Source organism: Sebastes umbrosus, chromosome 17 (genome assembly GCF_015220745.1).
Source record: "Sebastes umbrosus isolate fSebUmb1 chromosome 17, fSebUmb1.pri, whole genome shotgun sequence".
Lineage (NCBI taxonomy): Eukaryota > Metazoa > Chordata > Actinopteri > Perciformes > Sebastidae > Sebastes > Sebastes umbrosus.
The window spans coordinates 3,216,767-3,231,446 of NC_051285.1; the positions used below are offsets into that span (position 1 = coordinate 3,216,767).

Sequence of the window (14,680 nt, forward strand, 5' to 3'; positions counted from 1 at the left end):
ATTGTCTTCATGTGTCTGTGAGCTTTGGTTCTACCGGTGTATCAGGGAGAACTTTGCTGTTGTTGCTAATGACTGGATGTTGGCTAGTTACTGCTGCTGTCTTCTGATCTGATGGAAAATCGTTATTGACTACTGATGCATAAAAATGGTCAATAAAGGTCCGCTAAATGTCAGCATGCGTTTTGTCTACAGACTGTATATCAGAAGTGTACGTAGCCACCGTGACATCACCCATTGGATTGTGGACTACAGTTTTGAAGCCTCACGTTTGGCATGGACAATGCCGTGGTAGCGACCTGTCAATCACAAGGTAGCCCCGCCCTAAAGCATCCCCTGCTTTATGGTCTATGTGACTCTAAACAGGACCATAATTTACTAAATGAACATCATGCTGTATTGAAGAAGACTTGAAACTAGCGATTGAGACCATAAACTCATGTTTATAATGTTTACTGAGGTAATAAATCAAGTGAGAAGTAGGCTCATTTTCTCAAAGACTTCTATACAATCAGACTTATTTTTGCAACCAGAGGAGTCGCCCCCTGCTGGCTGTTAGAAAGAATGCAAGTTTAAGACACTTCAGCTTTTCAGACCCGGAGGTTGCCTCCTGGTTTTGTCTGTGGTTTGAAACTGGTCTGACACCCTTTGGGGCGCTTCCATATAGAGTTTACAGAGTCTCACATTTTCAACGCTGTAGGTTGTAGTAGTGGTGGAGTTGTTGTCTTTAGCCTTTGCACAGGAGCAGTACTGTAATAAACCTGTATTTGGTCGCAGATATAGCAGATACAGCAGTTGCAGGTAGGCTAGTAGTGTACAGTGGGTGTCCATAAGCACTTTCACAGTCTCAGTCTCTGGCATGTAATAAGCATCACATCCTCATACTGTGTGCCAGAAGTTATTATATTATAATACAATTTATGTTAATCTTTTTTTTTTTTCTTTAAGATGTTAAACCATTTCTGTCCTGCAGACTGTAGATTAGTTTTCAATGCGAAGCCTCTAGCTTCCTGCCGGGCTACATGAGTGATCGTGTTTGGAGCTAAAGACTGCAGTGACCTCTGAACAGATGGCGATGATGAGGGGGCATCCTGCGACCCTGCCAGTGTTAGCGGGAGAAAAATCCACTTCCTGGTGTGGATGGGTGTTCTCACGCAGGCGGTTTTTAATCAGCTCAAACTCTGGAGTTAATGTGCGGCTTTGAACCCCCTTGCATAATAAATCGGGGGGACAAGTGCAATATTATCGCCGGGGTCTGAGCGGAGGAGGGGAACTAGATATTCATCATTAAGACCTGGTTCATATAACCACTTGTGTGACGCATAATTTCCTGCTCACTTTTCCATTTCCTTAGATATTAAATATTGCACTAAAGATATATGAAGAGAGAGAGAGAGAGAGAGAGAGAAAAGAAAGGATATGGAGGAATATTTTATTGGACATTCAGAGATGAATTTCTACTGAAGTGTGTGTCTGTCCGTTGTTGCATGTTTTTTGTGACTGTTTAGTCCAATAAGACAGAGGGACACATGGGGACACATGTCCAAACCCCCGTTGATTTCATCCATCAGGGGTCAGGTCAGGAAGATACCAACTGGCCGCCACAGAAATAGCTCACATTTAATTAAACCCACTCTTTCACACTTTTCTAGATGTTGATTTCAGCAACAACAATCTCCGTGGCAGCGTGCTAGCCCCGCAGTAATTCTGACGCTCTGTTGCATATATTGATGCTGTTTTGTTTTGGTACGCTCACAGCCGACACCAAGAAGATAAACAATTGATGAGATGCTTTTTTTTCAGAGTGCAGTTATATCTTCTGAGGTGCTAATTAGCACCCGGTTTCAATGTCGTGTAATTATAGCCTCGCTGCAGAGCGGAGTTGCAGGAACAGCCTCTTCTCTCCTTTTTAAAAATCATAATTAATACAACCATTCCTATTGAACTCAAAGGATACCTGATGGTTTTCTATTCGTCTCGTTACGCTCTCTTGTATAGTCGTAGAAAACTTTCCTCTTTTGACTTCTGGAAAGTCTCCGGTGGACTGTCGATTTCTTTTTTCAAACTGTTTCACATTCTCACGGTATCATCGTAAAGTGCGAACCCCGCATGCTAAAGCTGGACTGTGCTTTTTAGGTAAACACTATAAGAAACTCAAAGAACAGAAGAGCAGAGTGTGAGCAGCGAGGAGCTCTGATAGTGTCAGTTGGGGATGGTTGTGTAGCGAGGATCATCAGATTCAAGGCGGGGGTCAGATGGCTTTCATTGGGAGTCTCTCTATATTTGTTTACTCCTCTCTGTGCTCGTCTTCTCTAAGTCTTTTCACTCTACAGACTACACTACGTACCGTTTTTAAAGTTCTGCTTGTTCGCTGTGCTTGTTGCTGCTTTTTTTCAAGCCTTAAAATCAATAAGGTCTCTTCCTTTTAATATTATAAGTTCTAAAGAACTAGTTTGAATGTAGAAATGGAATGAAGAATTTGCCTGATGTGCCTCAATGAGTCTTAAATGTTATTACAGAATATTACAAATCTATAAATAAGCTTGTGTCCTTTGATTCTGAGCGACGGACCATAAAACATTTCCGGTTTACTTTTAATGTTTTAAATGGTCACCTTGTGCGCACGCAGCCGGGCAGCAAATTAAAACTCCTAAAGTTGTAATTTTGTACAGCACAATATTTGCTTTTGTCAAATAATACAATCTGTTAGAAGGAAGCAGCTCCACACACTTTTCTGCACAAGCTGTTCTTTTGCATAATAATAAAAAAACACATCTCACCTGTGAGTGATGATTATGATTTCCCGTTCCACCCACGAATGTGCGAAAATGAAAAAATAACCTGAAATGACATCTAGCAATATTTACATCCGCATGCATCTGTTTTTTCAGTAAGTATCACCTTGTTAATGTAAAATGATCTCAATCCCTCCTCGCTCTCCGTGTTCAGGCCCTTCCTCGCTCTGCCTCTCTCCCTCTCTCTCTCGCCCACGCTCACCTCCGTATTGTCGGAGCGGTTCATTCAGACGGAACACTGACTCACAGATAACATGCAAACACTGAAACCTGCTGCTTTTATCTCCTCTCTTTCCTTAATGTCTCTACTCTTTCCTCCTCTCCTCCTGCTGCTCTTCTCTCCTCTTTATTTTGCTTTCATGTCTCTAATCTCCTCTTTTGTCTCTTCTCGTTTCCTTTGTGCCTTTTTCTTGACGTCTCTTCATCTTCTGTCTATTTCTTGACGTCTACACTGTTCCATCTCTTGATGTCTCTTCTTGTTTGTGTGTCTGTCCACTGTGGTGTGGTGAGATTTGTTTCTACAGTTTTCTGTGCAGACTTCTCTTCTCATGTATCTTCTCTTCACCTACTACCTATCTACTTTTCCCTGATTTTCTGTTTTGATTGGTCTATTCCTCTCTGTTCCGTCGCTGCACTTGTCTCATCTTGACATCTCTCCCACGCAAAACTCTCCATCTTGTTTCATTTATCACGGTTTAATGTCTTTTATCGGTGTCTTCTGTTTTTTCCTTTTCTTGCAATCAGCTCCACAAAGATCTGTGAGCATGACATTTGAGAAGAATAAACATACCGTTGATCTCCAGTGGGCAAACTATGTAATAGAGACTATACACCGATCTGACTTTCTTTCCACAAAGTACTTTAACTCCATCTTTTTTTTCCTTCACAAACCAAAACTAAACTGCTAAACTACAAAGCTCTCCTGTAAAAGCCCAAAACTCGCCAGTAATAAGATGTAACATCAAACGGCAAGAGATCAGCAGCTCATTGTGGGTCACCCCAAGCCCCTTTTACAGTTACCTGTTGGTCATCATACCACTCAGAATGAAACACGATGATTTAACGCGATGAATTATGGTGAAATTGATTCCATGTAGCAACGACAGCTTGTTAACTTCCCCACCTTGACTCAGATTTCTCTATAACCAAAATGCTTAAAGGCCCTGAGACACCAAGCCGACGGTCGGCTGTCGGACTGTTTGGGGCTGCCGGTGAGCGTCTGTCAGTCTAGTTTTTGTAGTTTACCCCGCTGTCGGCTCTAGTCTGCCCGTGACGGAGGATTTTCAGCCGATTCAGCATGTTGAATCGGCAGAGGAGCTCGTCGGTGAGAGAAATCGCTTGGATCGTCGGTTCACGAATCAGTGCACGAGAAGAGAAACGGAAGTGAGGGCAAACACAGATCTCATCTGATCATTCCAATACACGGATATTTTCACAGCGACATGGCCATCTGGAATGAAGCTAAGTGGTGAGTTGTTTTCCTTTTTGAATGAGGAATACAGACTACCGCGACCTGCTGGTGTGGAGAGTTACTTCATCTCACGCAGGCTCAGAATGTACGTGCTAACTGGCTGTCGGCTGTAGTCTTTGCGGTGTGTTCAAGTGCAACTTGTCGGCCAAAACAAAGGTGACGTGAGGCGACTTAACAGGCGGCCTTCATCGCTGCTAGGTGCTTGAGGTTGGGTTGGTGTGTCTGGGGTCTAATTGAGAGACAGAGACAGTACCTAAAACCTAACCCCTTGGGCATACATGTTATATGTGGGTGTGAGATCCATCTCTTCCAGGGATCAGATCAACAAAGCTCCTAGATCCGTCAGCTTCAGCGCTAATCTCTGCTGATATTGACTCTGAAAACTTTACCCAGCGGAAGATTGTTGACAACAGTAAATGTCAGGTTTCTGTGTCAGTCCCTCAATCAAAGAGCAAAGTGTTGTTTCTGTTTTTTTTCTATTCCCACTGACATTCAACAATCATAAAGACAGAAATCCATCATAGAAAAGGCTCAGGGAACAATCTTTTTCCTCACACAGTATAGCCTCAATAGAAAAAATAATACGATGCAGCCACATCACCTGCTGGGTTTGGAGTAAGGGCGAGGTCCCTGCTGTCACTATGATTTTTTTATTGCTCAGATATGTTGCTTCTGGTCCAAAACTGAAACTTTTCTTCTCTAGATGAAAGAGAAATATCATCAGACGAGCTGGCACGGCCTGAGGTTGATAGCTAAGTGGAGTATCGTGCACGCCTGGTCGATGATAGCGTGAACCATTGAGAACTATGCATTGTTAATAGATTAAAAATAAACTGCTAAGTATGCTAAAATAATAAATAGACCATGGAATAGCTTCTTTACTTCATTAAAGCTGCACTTTCATATTGCTACAGCATACATATCTGCTCTGTAAATCACGTGGCATGTCTTCTCCTTTTGAGAAAAAAAAATGCAAACCAAGGGAGAAATTTATATTTTAGATTGTTTGGTATTATGATGTCAATTTTACGGAGACCTTATTTCAATACAGCCAATCAAACCTCGCATAAAACGGCAACGTCTTATCTGCGCCGACATCAGCGTTTCTATCATAGCCAGAACAGACGGTCACGCTGAGCATTCACTGGGGAAAAGTGCACCGCTAACGTCAGTTTGCAGGCTAGATAGGTAATTAACTCCTCAGCTGCAGCACATTAAACAGCATTAATCGTAGCTACAAAATGTCACTTGGGTCCGATTAGATGCTGGTGTGGTCCTTACTACTTCTTCCCTACGGTGCAGCCTGCCAGCTGCTGTCAGTCAAACACAGATGCACCCCTCCAGCCGGCTGAGTCGGATAGGAGGATGTCTGATATTTCTGTACCTTTTTTCTTCCTTTTAATAATTACAATAATCTATTAATTAAACTATTAACTAATTAAAGATACATTTCAAAGACATGTTGACTTTATATTTTCTACAAAAAAATGACTAAATGTGAGTTTCAGTTGGACTTAAGCATTGGTACTTATCATGTTGCAAGACAAGGTAAAAGTTTGTGACTGGAAACATAGAGTTGTGTTGTTTTTGGGGGGGTAGAAAGCCTTCACCAAACATACCAAGATGAATAAAACTGGCTCAGTTGGTCACTCTCATGTCAGTATCTTTACTTTCTTGGTTTCTAGTGTAGCTGTACTTGTTGTCCTTGTTGGTAAGCCGATATTCTGTTAATTTGAAAAGCCCCCAGCTGTATGTTCTACAACCTCAGTTATATTTTCTAACACAGCATCTTTAAGAACCGCCTTTGGTGTGTTTTTGTCCATGTTATGGGTTCCGTAAATTTAAAACTAATCCGAGTGGTAGGTCTTCCTATCCTGAACTATCTTTGCAGATTTCCAAGCTGCTGGGGTTGGCCCGCCTCCCTCCCTCTCTTCGTGTTACGTCACTACTGTGTCCACAACTCCGCGGCGTAGTAGAGTTTTATTTCTTGTTTGCCAGCTCAGCATGTTGCTTCCCTTATCCCTAGACCTTACTGGGACGTAACATAAATGGGGGCTCATCCGGGATACTTGTAATCAATTCCTGTGGTTAATAGTAGTTGTTAAATTGTTTGTGGACAATCACCGTAAATTGGTCACTCTGTAGGGGACTGTAGGTGTTTGACATTTTGAGTTATGCAGTGAGGATGAAGTTACTGCATTTATGTGACATTTCTGTGTGTTTCTGGACTGCCATGTCTGCTTATCATTGTCCTATCAATGCATGGCAAAATATGGCTATTAGAAATGAATATCATTCATGTTTTTGCTGTGTTACTAAAGATTCCTAAAATATCGAGGAACCACTTGGTTAAAAGAATATTTTGGCAACCAAAGGACAGCTTCATATTTTCCTTTCATATGTCATCCGTGGCATGTTATTGGGCTTCGACGTCTTCATAGCGGAGTTTCATTAAAGCGGGGCCAGTGTGAGCTCAGATGTATCCATCATGGTTAACTGCTGTCTGTGACAGAGACGATCCCTCTCAGCAGGACCACTAAGCCTCACTGCAGGAGCTCCTCCTGCCGTGGAAACCTGTCACTGACTCCAGATTGATTGTCCAATTATTCAGTCACTGTCCAGTGCTGATGGGATCAAATAGACAGCTGTGTAGTAGAAATGTGAATATTTCATTTGGGAACCCCGAATGTTAATATTAGTGTGGGAGAAATGAAGTGTTAAACTGATTCTATTCCCCAAATGGTTGTGTTTAGTGAGTGGATTACATTTGTTTGTCTGCTTGTTCAACAAGTGATTAGTTCTATGTACTTAGCTGCCAATTTGTGGCAATTTAAGACGATATGACATGGCTTTTAATGGCGGTTATCGGCAAAAATGAAAGCGCTGTTCAGTGTGTAGGCAGGTGATAAATGGGCACGGGCAATAAATGCAGTCATAGAGTGAGAAATGGAGCAATCAAGAGGCATGAAACAACATTCAGAGAGAGGGGAGGAGGGGGAGAGATAAGGGGAAAGACGGAGAGGTGAGGTGGATGCTTTAAAGGGGAATAAAGTAATTTATGACTTATCAATATGTGTCAGTGAATAAGTTTGACATCGACAGATCAGACGTCTGACGGTGACCTGAATTAAACTCAAATATAAAAGTCACTTTCACAATGGAATGAATAAAACACTTAGAGCGAGTGTAATGAAAAGGTGATTTATCACCGCACATAGCATTAGTGGCTTTCTTATGTGTGTGTGTGTTGAAATCTCAGTTCTCAGGACTAAAATCTAAAAGGGAGCCATGTCAGCTCCTGTCAAATGGATACCACCTTAACCAGATTATCTTACTTGTGTTGCAGTGTGAGTAAGCATAAGAGCTGTTGGCAGCAGGGCAGGTGAACAAATTAAAATGTGGCCAAATGGCTGTCATGATGATGAAAACAAACACCTTCCTTTTGATGTTATTGTCCTCCTTTTATATTCCATTTCTCCCCGTCATCAGGGAAATCATCATGCCAATCATGTAAATGCTTAAATCACTGCCTTAGGGAATTTGCTCATAGTCATCAGTGCTGATAAAACGCCATGAATTCATGAAGGTATGAGGTATGAGGTGTGAGGGGGCGGTTAAAGGAATACTCCTTTGAGGGGGAGTAGTTCAACTTTGTTAAACTTTGACGTGTGAAATTGTGCCTTTGACCAATAGCAAGCTATGTGGACAGTGTTGACCTTTTCCAAAACAGAGGAAGCTGTTGTAGCTTGTTAGCTGTGAAGCACCATCAGCTTTTATTTAACCCTCCTCTGTTGAAATATACACTAATAATAATGCTTATATTGGTATTAACGTCCAGCCCGACTCAGATCATATACAGTAACATGCACCTTTATAAAACAGACAGGTTGCAGGGTTCAGTGAAAAGCAACACAGAGAGATGAAGGAGAAAGCTGAGGCTGAACAGAAAGAGAACAATAGGAGAGGAAAGCAGTATAATAATGACAAGAGTAGAGACAGATGCCCTGTGGACAGAGACGCAACACGTCTCAATGAAACCAGTTGCGGCTGCTAACCTTCCCAGCTACAGTCCATGATGAGCTTCAGCTGGATGAGAGGAGGGAGGGATGGAGGCTGAGAGGGAGGAGGAGGAGGAGGAGGAGGAGGAGGAGGAGTGTAGATGGTGAGGGGAGGTCAGCTCACTCTTCATTAGGCTGTAATTGAATTTCCGCAGCCCGTGCAGGGAGGATGTTCAGCCCTCGCTCTCCCTGCAGGGGAGTGTTGGCTCACTCCGGCTTCCCAACCTCCCCGATACTTTCAAGGTTAGCTCAGCTAATGGGGCTACTTTCTCAACGGATGTCTCTGCTCGCCATCTGTCATCTACATGTCTGAACATGTAGGTGCGCGAGTACATGAACCCACCACGTGACGCTGCCGGAAAGAGTGGAAGAAAAAATACGAGAGACGGTACCGCATTAGCTGACACATGTTGTGGCAGTGACTCAACAAGGGACCCGCAGTGTGCCAGCGTTAAAGCTGACCACACAGACTCGGAAGGACATCCATCCTTATCTCCCAAAAACATCACCATCAACAGGTGTCACGGCAACTGACCTGCTCAGCAAAAACAGTTGCTGCGTCACTTTGAATTGTAAATGTTAGATTAAAAAAAAGGAGGTTAAGTAAGGTTTCATGATGTGATTGATATTTTCCTATTGGTTGTTTGATTTCTGATAGATGTAACAGATGGACTACTATTAAAGCAAAGCTTTCATTTTAGCTTTTGTTTCATACATCTGCCCCACAGTTGATGTTTGGGTGCGCCTTTCTATGAAGGATGCATTTAAATTCATCCCAGAGGATCAATATCAAGCAATTTTTGTGGCCAGGTCACTAAACGCCTCATGGAATGACTTATTTATTCTTATATCCGCCGGGAGATTATGCATTCGGTTGTGTATGAGCATGCATGAGTGGGTTCGTGTGTGCATCTCTGTGTCTGTCTGTCAGTGAACAGTGAACAGTGAAGTTAGCTGAGTCGGTGCAGACCGCAGACCGCATCTGATATGCTTGCGGTCTAGAAGGTGGGGCAATTGTGATTTGTAATCGTTCAATGAAACATTACAGCAGTGGTTGTAGAAACACCTGGCTGAGATCTGCACTTTCTAGTTCCCTTTATGTGACGCATTTCCTGTTGAACGCACCATTTTACAGACATAACCGTTTGATTTGATTGAAAGAGTGGAGGGAGGTAAACTTAAAATCTACAATGACTCTATTGATTGGTCATTACCGTCATGCCGGCTTTTGCAAAATGAGGTTACCTTTACAGGTTCACTATAAAGTTGAAGGTCCTATTTCATGGGGACTTTTCTTGAACTGTAATTCCAGCACTCTGATAAAAGCATTATCTTGTGGTTGAAAGTTCCCATCATTTCTTTGTGAGTGCATGATAGCTGTTAAGGGTTAAACCTGCTCTGCTACGATGTTAGCTTAATGCTCCGGCATCACGTTACTGATCTACAGGTAACAAAGACCGCAGTTGGATCTGTGTTCCAAAAATTGGTTGTTGCATCCTGCTACCCATGTGCTGTTGTGGTGGGAACTGTCCTCCTGTGGTCTATTGATTTCATTACATCATCTACCTCATACATCTACTAAAATCCGACTCTCGCATACAATAGCACATGTTATGAAAAGTGCTCAGGCAACTGGTTCTTCCATTTGTTTTCTTTTCTCTTTGACTGTTTTTGTCTTTGTGCTGAAATGAATATTCGATCGAGGAAAATTGCAAGATATTGCCTGATCCAGCTTCTCAAATGTGAGTCAGTCAGTCAGTCAGTCAGTTTTATACCATAATGTAATGGAATATCTTTGGATTTCTAAAGGAAACAAAAGGATGAATTGAATGACCAAAGATTAATCAATAGATGAGGTGCCATGCAGTCCTTTCATTGAAATTGTGTCCTTCATAATAGTTTTGCTGAAACGCTCCTTCTTTGTACAAAGTACAACGATGCCTTTTTCAGATTAATTTGTTCAGATGAAGTAATGCAATTGAGTCTTTGTGCTCCTGTTATATTTCTTTATAGACACATATGGTATGTGTTCAAAGTATGGGACAGTATTGTAAAGGGTTGTATAGGGTCACGGCTTCTATTTGTCTTCTCATCTCGTGTGTTCAAAGCAGCAGAGAGACGCATTTCAACTGGAACATTTTTTCCCTTTTACTCCTCTCTGCTTCGCTCTCCAGCCACGTTTGAGTAAAACGTTGTTTCCTTTTAATAAAGCTGTGTGTTCAGGGCCAGGGGGGTAAAAAGGCGGTGATTTCACACGAGAAGGCAGCGCCAAGCAGTGGAGCACGTTATCATGTTTTAGCAAGTGTTTATTTTTTTTTCTCCTTCCTTTTTAATTGGAGTGTACTTTGGAGATGAGAGCTGTTCTCGGGGGAGGCTGACTTCATTAGCACCTGTAAGTGTCCGGGCATGTTAGCGGAAAGGGAGAGATTGAAGGAGAATATTGGGAGTGTTATATTTAATAAAATGCTTGTCAGAAAATATTTAGGTGCGATATCACAAACTAAGTCGAAAGTTATCTAATTTCCCACCACCTCTTCCCAACGCAAAACTGGTGTGCCTCAATTAATGTAGTGTTCTAATGTCACTATGTTTACATGCACTAAATATTAATTTTGCGATTTCAATGGTTCCGATACGATTCAAGGACGCTAATTGGCTCATATAGAGCAATACCATACGATCTGCTCTCCAGCTGGAAACGTGAGGCTGATGCTGCGTGCACATCATGACGGGGAAAAGGAAAGTCATTTTCTCTGAATGAAAAAACGACAGCGCATGGGGAAAGCATCTGTAGATGAAGCCGTTCTCGTCAAGCGGATTGATAGCGTCTGAAATATGCAGCCAACTCATGCAGATCGCTGCCCGTTTTAACATTTCCTTACTAATAAAAGTGCTAAAAAACACTTTCATGCAACGTTCGTCGTCCTTAAATACAAGGTCCAAATCCTTTTGCGTTTCAGATCGATTTCATATCGATATACGTCTCCCGTGAAGGACAACTTGCCGAGTACCTATCGATGTAGTTGTATCGTAGGAATATAAATCGATACATTGATGTAGTAGATAAATCCTTACACCCCTATAGTCCACTAATATTCCTGTTTACGTGCAGCCATGCATACTCCGATTCACAAACCAATGGCCGAGCAAACACAGCCTCCGTGCGATATTTGCGTAGATCCAAAAACCTGTTGATATCCAAGACTTTCATAATGTTTAAAAGTAGGTGTGTTTCTCCTTTCCACCAGAAATGTGGACTTTTCTTTTGGGCATGCGTCTCTGCAAACTGTCGGCCAGTTGGTTTGTGTACAACGCACAGAGCTGGCCGTAAACGGGCGAGAGGCCGTGTGTCGGAAACCGCCTTAAATACACCCAATTGAGACACATATTCTGAATGTGCTGCATACATGTCCAAAGAATGCTCCTAAAACTTGAATAATATCGGCATATCCCACAAGTCTTAATTGGAAAATGCTCCATTTGGATTAAGGCCTAACTCAGAATATCCAAACGAAATATGATGTTTACATGACGCGTATCAAATTCACAATATTGTCATATATGGAATAATAGTGGAATATTAGTGTTCATGTAAACGTAGTCATTGTCTCCCATGTAGGGCGAACATGACTTCACAGTGAGACATCTTGTTTCCATAAAGTGGTTATTGTTATTATTTCTATTTAATTGAAGTTTAAATTGAGAATGGGAGCTGCTCCCCAAGGAGCGCCATTAGCATCCGCAATAGTGGAAGTAACTGGCATCCTGCCAGCTTAATGGGGGCAATCTTAGTACCAAAACAATCATAAACGCAAGTTAACCATTAAGCACAAGGCAAAAGAAAGGGGGAGGAAATGAGCTATGATGGGAGAAATGGCCAATAAGAGACTCGGGTGGTATTTGAGCTAAAGACGTGTTATTATGTTTTAATAGTCTCCCCTGGAGAGCAGAGATGCCGTTTCTGGCTGTTCAGCAAGTTGCAAAAAAGCAGCTCATGACGGATGGATAGCGGTTCAGGAAACATTGGAGCGGTCCTGTATGTTAGCTGAATGTACTGATTTCAAGTAGAAGGAGACCGGCGTTTTATTAATCAGGCTACAGTGTGACATGATAAATGATGGCTATGAAGATGGACTTTAATGAACACCGTCCTTCCACTACGTGCCCCGTAAATCCTTCTGTTTCTACTCCTCTGTGCTTTTATTCTTCTTACCCTTGTTCACCTCTTCTTCTGTTTTGTTGATTTTCCTTATAATTTATTTTGGTTTGGCTCATGCATCTTTTATAATACCATTTAAAGAATGAAATACATTGGGGATTTGATTGTGTGAGGAGGTTTTGAGCGCAGAATAGATATTTGAAATCTGAAATAAGTTTCCTTACATCGTGGTTTCTCTTGATTACAAATAGCGAAAGAGACGCTGGAGCAAGGCTTAAGTCCACAGGCAGTGTCCCTCCAAAGTGCATGTGCATTAACACAAGATTGTCTAAACGTACTTACTACTATCCCAAAGCAGTTAAATGCAATCACTAATGTAAAGTCTTTACAAGAAGTGCATTTATGGGTCTAAAAGTTCTTAAACACAACAGTGATTCAAACAAAATCCAATTCAAGAAAGACTTGCAGATCTAAACGCCCAGCTTCGCTCCACAGAAGTGATGCTGTCTTCGGTTTCGGAATAAACAGAAGAAAAAGAAGTGGGTAGTTTGATTCCTGTCAGAAGCCATCAGAACAAAACACCTCCTACAGACACTCTAAATGTTGATGTATAGTTGAAGCAAAGTTTGAAACCCCCACATCAATGATGGCTTAGGAAAGGATTAAAATATATAAAGAACAATTCACATCTGCATGAGCATTTGAGTTCATCAAAATTGGGGTCAGAACCATGTGACTTATTATTCAGACGTGGTTATGGAAGATTTCCACTACTGATACTTATTTCTTGTAAAAGGCTGGAAATATGTCATCATTTCTATATGATCCATTGACAGCTCTTCTTTGCATGAGGTCACATGGATTTTGAAACCTAAAAAATTAGATTACGGTTCTTCTTTTCCCCCCGTCGTTTCCTAACTGAAGCTAGACGCCAGCGTGTGTGTGAGGGAAGTTGAACTCGCAGGTCTGAGCTGGCAGGCTGTTGCTCAGACTCTGACAATGACTCTCTCAAGTGCTAACAATCCCCACAGGGATATTTTTACAGCAGTTGACAGCAGCAGTACGAGAGCCGCTCGACAGGATGAGGTTTGGAGATTTAGAGTGAACACAACATCAGTGCTGCCGTGTTAACAGTGACTAACAGTGACTCTATCTCTGGTTCTGGTACTCTTCTGTCTTTATGAAGCCAGCTTTGCCTCTACGTCCCTCTGTCGTTTCACTGCTTCAGTTTATTCTCCTCCTTTATTATCTGCAGGCAAATTATTCTCAGCACTTTACACATAACATGAAACCTTATGATCGTATAACCATATAGTAACGTTCTAAAGCAAACATCCTTCTCGTACATAGTGATTGATTACCTTCACGGATCAAACTGCAGCGAAAACGGAGAGGACTGAACACTGATTAACTTATACAACCTTTATCATCAGATGTTGGTCTGTTTGTTCAACCAACAAGTTCATGAGTGTTCCAGTCTTCATTCTCAGTTTATGGTTTTCCTGAGATGAGCCAGATGCTGAGGTTCCTTGTTGGATGAAAAAAGAAATAAACTTCGGCACTGCTCTACTATTCTAAATCAGCAGTCTGAAAAGTCAGTTTAAATCAGAAACAGTCCAAAATAGACCCAAAATAATTAGACCGGATCCAAAATATATGGTTGACCCGAATAGACCTGAATAGAGAGAGAACACTAACGCTGGCAGCAGCATGATGATCCATCAATTAATAAACAGCTGTGGTCAAAAACAGTAACCGTAGTAATACATGTCTTTTTTCCTAGGGCTTCATAGTGGATTAGTCGACTAATGTGTCATTTTGGTCTTAGTCAACTAAGATTTCCTGAGTCGATAAGGCATTTTTCATGCTTCTTTGAATGACCTATTTCCAAGGAACGTATGAGCACATCTCTAGTAAACACAAGATTTAAAGTGGTGATTTTGTGGAGAAACTCAGTCTCACCGATTATATCGATTATATCAACTAATCGGTTAGTCGACTAAGAAATTCTTTGGTCGAGGACAGCCCTAGTTTTTACAGTTCATAGTCTTTGTTTGTGATCATTAACACATGTTTCTCTTGTGATTATGACACAGCACGTGATCAGATCTGATAGAGTCTGCTTGGGTCCATTCAGGTATTTGACATATTGACACACCGACCTGAGACCAGCGGCCTGATTGTAGATATGATCTGGACC

At 41.7% G+C, this 14,680-nt stretch overlaps 1 protein-coding gene across 1 annotated transcript in view; it reads left to right on the forward strand.

Annotated features, from left to right (window-relative positions):
* The window catches only part of LOC119475548 (polypeptide N-acetylgalactosaminyltransferase 10-like), a 95,508-nt gene that overhangs the window by 37,749 nt on the left and 43,079 nt on the right, over window positions 1-14,680 (forward strand). The gene's annotated exons all lie outside the window — the stretch shown is intronic.